The sequence below is a fragment of the Psammomys obesus genome, unplaced genomic scaffold, assembly GCF_907164565.1.
Source record: "Psammomys obesus unplaced genomic scaffold, mPsaObe1.curated_primary_1811, whole genome shotgun sequence".
Lineage (NCBI taxonomy): Eukaryota > Metazoa > Chordata > Mammalia > Rodentia > Muridae > Psammomys > Psammomys obesus.
The window spans coordinates 14138399-14145438 of NW_026596046.1; the positions used below are offsets into that span (position 1 = coordinate 14138399).

At 50.6% G+C, this 7040-nt stretch overlaps 1 protein-coding gene across 5 annotated transcripts in view; it reads left to right on the top strand.

Moving 5' to 3' along the window:
• The first annotated feature begins 4011 nt into the window (after positions 1 to 4011).
• The window catches only part of Klhl25 (kelch like family member 25), a 24472-nt gene continuing 21443 nt past the window's right edge, over positions 4012 to 7040 (top strand). For 3 of the 5 annotated variants that reach the window (XR_008721962.1, XR_008721963.1, XM_055623439.1), the window contains exon 1: positions 4012 to 4128. The gene's annotated coding sequence lies outside the window, so the exon portion shown is untranslated. Of the gene's footprint in view, positions 4129 to 4463; positions 4528 to 7040 lie in introns of all 5 variants that reach the window. The other 2 variants (XM_055623441.1, XM_055623440.1) reach the window with 1 other exon arrangement.

Below are 7040 nucleotides of genomic sequence, written 5' to 3' on the forward strand. Positions count from 1 at the left end.
GAAACCAGAAAGTGAGGGGGAGCAGGGTGGGCTATAGCATTGTTTAGTCATATTTTGACACAAAAAGTTGAGTGTGGTTTTGCCCTAACTTGAACCCGAAAGCCCCAGGAAGGGAATAAACGCTGGAGATTAGGCCTTTGCCAGGCCATCTGGTTTCAAGATCCTTTACTCTGGGCCTTGATGGTCAGGCCGTATCTTGGACACCTAACCTGTAGCTCAAAATGATAAGAGAACAAAGGAGTGGGGATTATGTTGGTAACAAGCAATGAAAAGATAAGACACAGTCTTCAAAGACCGCAGCACTCCGGTTAAAAGGCAGAGGATGGTTGGCAGGATGAAGGAAAACAAAGCAAGAACCATCTGTGCGTTCTTCGCAAGAAACACATACCTTCCTGAGACTTATAGACAAGTTGAAAGAAATGGGTGGGAGGGGCTGACAGAGTAGCTCAGGGGTAGAGTGTGCTCCTAGCAAGAGCAATCAATACTGGGTTTAATTCTCAGTGTTTCTGGGAGGAAAGAAGGGAGCGGGGCAGGAAAAGGAGAAAGGGAGGGAGGAAGAGCAAATGAACAAATGAGTAGGAGGGCTAGGTTTTCTGGTGTATGCTGACAGTCCCCACTACCAGGGAGGCTCAGGTAGGATCAGTTGAGCCTATCAAATTAAAGAGAAAACTATTTGATATGGTAAAACCCCACATCAGAGAAAAAAGAGAAAGAGAGAGAGAAAGAGAAGAGAGAGAGAAAGAGGGAGAGGGAGAGGGTGAGGAAGAGAGAGAGAGAGAGAGAGAGAGAGAGAGAGAGAAAGCTGGGTATGTCCCTGACTATTAATCCCACCACTTGGGAGACAGATTAAATGGAGTCTGAGAACTGCAGTCTTTAAAAACAAGCTGCTTTTGCTTGTTTCTAACGGTTGGGATAGGTATGGCCTTGTTGGAGGAAGTGTAGCAATGTGAGGCCTGGCTTTGAAAGGCCTGGCCTTTCCTTTGCTCAAGCTCTGCCCATTGTGGTGCACAGTCTCCTTCTGCTGTCTGCGGGTCAAGATGGAGAAGTCTCAGATCCTTTTCTAGCACCATGTCTGCCTGCATACCACCATGTTTTTTGCCGTAACAAAGCGGACAAAACCTTTGAAAGTAAAAACCAGCCCCATCCAAATGTTTTTCTTTACGAAAGTTGCTGGTGTCTCTTCACAACAATAGAACCCTAAAGGAGACACCAGCTATGTATAACACTGAGATTTCTGTGGTAACTGAGGTGGGCCCTGCACCCCAGAACTCCCTGTGAGCTTGGCTGGTCAGGCCGGTCAGGGTTTTGACAGTGAGATGCTACAGGGTCTGCGCTAGGACTGAAGCAGATGGTGAAGCCGGCTTATTTCTTCTTTCCCTGCTTCCTCTCTGCTCTTATCTAAACTCAATAACTCAACATGTGTTCCCGCTCTGATTTCCTCTCATTGGCTATATTTGATTTTAATGTGTGCAGCTACCTAATTTAGGACTCAGAGTTGAAGAGGGAAACAGTGATAATGTGGGCCAGAATTTAGATGGCTGGCATGTATGAGTTCGCAGAGAGCCTTTAAGGAACCATAGGCAATCAATTTTGCACTGGAAGCTTCATCCAACCAACAATTACACAAATGTTGCAGCTTCAGGATATGGGCAGAGCCCGAAAACTGTGAATGCAGACTGTCATTGCATTTCATGAAACTATTATTTGATGCTGTCTTTTCCCTTTGGAAAGTTCCTTAACAGCACATTAGTCCTCTGGCCCAGGCTCCTCTTAAACTCTTCTGTCTTAAACGTCTCCAGATCTGGGCCAAATGGAGACACGCTATTGAGCATTTACTGGCTGCCAAGCCCTTGATCTTTACTATAATCCTGTGGGAAATGCTTAATGATATTCCCTCTGCCTGTAAGAACCAGGAACTCAAAATCAGATCAACTTCCCTGCAGTCACTCAGAGATCTTGAGGGGCAGAGTTAGATTCATACCTGGACTTCCAGCTGCTTGCAGCTGCTTCGAGTTGCCTGAAAGCCCCTCCCTCACCCCTGCATCTCCCCATGTATGCTATACACTGTTTATGTAGCAAAGATCTTTTGCTGCCAGGCAAAGCAGCTTTCTGCTTAAGGGAATCTATTTCCCACTTTCCATCATCCACCATGCTGTTGTCTTCCAAATTTTTTGTACCCTCCCCTGTTGCCAGGAATTCTCCCCATCCCTTCTGTGCCTCTGTGGTGCTTATCACTTTTTTGTTGTTGTTGTTGTTGCTTGTTTGTTTTGTTCTGTTTCTGTTTCCTTAGACATGGTTTCTCTGTGCAGCCTTGGCTGACCTGGCACTCACTTTGTAGACTTTGAGGCTGACCTGGAACTCAAAGATCCACTTTCCTCTGCCTCCTAAATTCTGGGATTAAAGGCCTGTGCCACCATGCCACAACTTTTGTTGTTTTTAAGACAGAGTCTCACAATGTGACCCTAGCTATCTTGGAACTATGTAAACCAGGCTAGCCATGAACTCTGAGCTCTGTCTGCCTCTGCATTCTGGGACTAAAGGTATGTGCTGCTAGTTCATCACTTTCTTAACAGGGGCTCTTGTGTCCTTAAGTGAGATGTCTGAATATTTGCTTATTTGGTCCTTTAATCCTGTATGTAATCCAGGAATTAACACTGCTGCTCTGCAGACAAGGAGACCAGACATTAATAAAGCTGATGTGGTCAAATAAATAACAGACCTAGATTACAAGGTCTCAGAATTACATCTCCTGTGCACTCCTTCCTCTCTTTCTCCCTCTCTCTCTCTCTGTCATAGGGTAAAGAAATCTAGTAATCACCCAACGCCTATTTTTTTTTTCCTCTGTGTAGCCCTGGCTGTCCTGGACTCACTTTGTAAACCAGGCTGGTCTCCAACTCACAGAGATCTGCCTGCCTCTGCCTCCCCGAGTGCTGGGATTAAAGGCATGGACCTCCATGTGCCTGGCATAATTTTTCTTAAAATGAACTAATGGATGCAATACAAAATTGTGATGATATCTATTCTGGGTTGTCAACGTGATCATATCTGGAATAACTAAAACCCAAGCAGTTGGGCACACCTGTGAGGCATTTTTCTTAGTTGGATCATTTGAGTTAGGGAGATCTACCTTAAGTCTGGGCTACCCTCTCTAGGGGCAGACTATATAATAAAAGACCCGGAAGGAGGAGGATTTTGCTTTTTGCCTGCTTGCACCTAAGTATCACTGGCAGGTTCATTCGTTTACAATATTATAGTCAACTTCTTCTGGATTCTAAGATATGCTGGCATCAGCTGAGGCATCCAGCCTGGTGGACTGAACAATTGGGTTCTTGGACTTTCTGTCTGGAGACAGCCATTGTTGGACTACAGGGGAACCACAGCCTTTAAGTCACTCTAATAAATTCCTTGTATGTATGTATATATATGTAGATACAGATTTATTTTATCAGTTTGGTTCCTCTGGAGAATTCTGACTAATACAGTGAAGTATATTTGAGCGGCATTTTAAAAAAGTTTAGTAAGAAATAACCGCCAGCCTGACGGAAGAGCTTAAATACGGCCACTCCCCTGAAATACATATTCTAAGTCTAGACAGGGATTCGTGTCTGTAGAAATCCCCCAACACTGAAACTAGCCGGGAGTTAAAAAGGATTTCCTTGACATAGGGACGGTTAGATTGCAGTTCTGTTGAAAGATCAGCAGTGGCTGTGATTCGGTAACGGAAAGAGGTATGTGTGTAAGCCACAAAGCTTCTTCCTTAGGAAAGCTCTAGAACAGGTCGCTTTTCTTTCTCCAACTCTGGCCACCAGGGCGGGCGTCCTGCGCCTTTAAAAATCTGGTGGCTGTCGCTTTCCTCTCTCCGCCCCGCCTCCCGCGGTACCGGTGGCCGGGACGACCGCCTCTTTCTCCTCACGCGGCTATCCTACGGGCTAGCCGGCCCATCCGTCACAGAGACGCGGCCCGTGATTGGTCGCTGCGTTTCGGGCCGCGAGGCGGGGCGGGAAGGCCGGAGAAACTAGTTTGTTGGCGACGCCGGTGCGGTTCGGCTGCGGGATCTCGGCCGCGACTCGGTGAGCCGACCCGGGGCGGCAGCAGCTGCGGGGACTGCGGAGCGCGTGGGTGCCCACGGTGAGTACCAAGTCCGCCCCGGGCCGACAGGGGTCGTCGGGACTTGTCACCGGGACCGCGACCCAGCGCGAGGAAAGCCCGGCGGGGCGTAGGACCGCGGGGCCCGGCTCGCGGCGGCGGGGAAGCGGGTGCTGACCCGGAGGGCACCCCTCGGTCGAGCTTGGGGTCCCTGGATTGTTCTGCACAGAGCTCCCGCCAAGGGAATGAATTGTTTTGCAAACGGATGTTACGCGCGGGCGCTGCTACCCTCCCCCGGGAGTGTTTGATTCATTGAGTCCGTTCAGTCTTTCTCTCTCTCTCTCTCTTTTTTTTTTTTTAATTACTATTGATCCTAGAAAGAGGAAGCCGCCTGTCCTCGAGGATGCGAACCGCGCAGCTCTGCGCCCGCACCCAGCCAAGGTCCGTGCTCCGGTCTTGTGCCTAGGGAGGGCCGAGGGGTTAAACAAGACAAGGGTAGACAGCACGGCCTGGTCGTATGGCCCGCCCCGTAGGGTCCTTCCCGTCTGGGAAGTTGTCTGACATGGGAGAGGAGGTAACACTCCTGGTGTCACACCCACCTACCCACATAGGTGGTGGCCAACAGATCCTCCTCATATTCCGTCCCCCCACCCCCCAACTTCCCTTGCTCAACCCTCTTTCCATGCGTTGCCCTGGCGCGAGAGCTCCCGCCGCGGTCAGCAAGCTCCCATTTGACTGGTCTCCTTCGTAGTTGTAGGAAAAGATTCTTTTTCCTACTGGGGAATCGTGCCTCCCGGGGCAGCAGACACTTTGGGGGTATAACCGCTTCAAAGACACCAAGTGCATTCACACAGTCTAAAAAAAAATTTTTTTTCTGCCCTGCTATGTAGTCAGGCCAGCCTTGAACTTGAAATCCTCTGGTGGGGCTTACAAAGCAAGTGCCACCATGTCAGTCCCAAGCTTGGGGCACAGGAGGTTGGGGGAGGGGCCGACTACCCAGGCCTTTTAGGTTCATCTGTACTTGAGGAGTGCTGAGGCCAATTGGCCAAGGCTCACTAGGCATTAGTCCTTCCTCCCTGCTGAGGCAGGGCCATCTGCTTTCACCCTAGACTGGAGTACGACAGGGAGGGGTGGGGTCTTGGGACCTGACCCTCTAGTATGCTGGGTCTCTTCTTTCATGGGTGACACAGTTTTGCTGTGAGGATTTTAAACGGGTGTTGCCAGAGGCCTGTGTCTGGGGACAGAGGAGGGAGGACCCAGGGTGCTCTTACCCTACAGTAGGTTTGGCCCCTCTAAGACAGGGGCTCTTGAGTTCACAGGCTTTCTATGGAGATTGGCAAAGTCAGTTTTGTCCCAGGCCCTGTAACTACTGATAGTTCAGTTTTGAGTCATTTATCAGCAAGTGAGCCCAGGGAGACTGTTTAAAGGAAGTAGGAGGATGGAAGAAACCTTTGTCCTGTGCCTCAGGCTGCAGCTGGGTTCCCTGTGCCATGCAGGGAAAGAGATGTGTGCAAGTTGCATGTTATACAGTGGCTGGATTCCTGTTGGTGGCCTCTTTAGCCTCTGGGCACCAGTGTGGCGAGAGAAGAGTAGGAAGGAAAAGGAGTCATGGCTCTGTGTGTGGTGTGCGGTGAGAGCAACCTCCTTCCTCCTATCACCTACAGGGAGGGGGATGGCCCGGAGCAGTGAACTTGGTATGTACAGGCAGTTCATTTATCTGATTTGTTATCCGAGCAGACTTGATGCAGACCCTGCTTTTAGAGAGAAGGGGTTGCTGGCCCATGGGGTGGAGGCTTGCAGAGAGCCCCAGTGAACAAGGCAACAGGGAGCTGGGCAAAGCGTGAAGGCTTCCGGAAGAGAGAAAAGATAGCAGAGGTTTACCACAACCTGGATTCCATACCCTGGGCTGAAGCCATTGTTCTTGCCGTTCATCCACACTCTTCCAGAGCCAGCTAGGATGCCTGCTTTTGGCACAGGTGACACCAGGGAAAAGGCAGATGGGAGGTGACCAGAAGATTCATTCTTGGCTGTGATGGTGTGACAGTATGGGCAGCCGTCCAGGTCCATTTGAGGACCTGGCTTTTGAGGGACTCCTGGGAAGAATCACGCTGCTGACCAGCTCATTGCTCTTGTCCTGGGTCCTTTTCTCGCTTGCTGGCAGTGCAAGTATGCCCTGGGCAGGGGTGTATACACACACACACACACACACACATCCCTGCAGAGTTGGCACCAACAGAATAGTGGTGGGCCACAAATGAATTGGCCGATTGAGATGCTGGTTTTCATTTAATGTGGTAAATTTCATAATTGAATTGCCTCTGCTGACTCTGTGCCAGTGAATTCTTTTTGAGGCCAGGAAGCACTTGGGAGCCACGTGAGGGTGGCCAGGAAGAGGCAGAACTTAACGCATCCCCAGCTTACAGAAGCAGCAGCCCGGCAGGACTTAGGATTGTCTGCTGCTGGCTGGCTGCCCCTGCGGGCTATAGCCCCTCAGCAGCCACTGTGCCCTGAGCAACCCTCTGCTGGTACCGGTTCTAAAGGCTTCTGAAGCTGGCACCTGCCTGCCTTCCAGGTGTCTCTGGGGCTGCTAGGACATGGATGCAGACGCTGAAGGGGACAGGGACAGATAGGGACTTGGAGGTGGGAAGGGCTTCCCCTTAAGTCCCTTCAGCACAGGTCAATGGAAGGAGCTCAGGCTGCAGTTGGTCTGGGGTTTACACACTGCTTGTGTCTCTGTAAGGCTGTCTGGAGGATGGTATAAGATGAGGCCTGCACTGTACAGCATACCCAGGAACAGAGTCAGGCGTCTGGTAGGCTGACATGCCCAGCCCCATTCCTCCTTGTTCCATCCTCCTGACACAGAATGGAGGTGGGAAGCTGCCCTTCTTCCTTATCATTCTTGCTCTTAAACCTTCCCCCCCCCCCCCCCCCCCCCCCCCCCCCCCCCCCCCCCC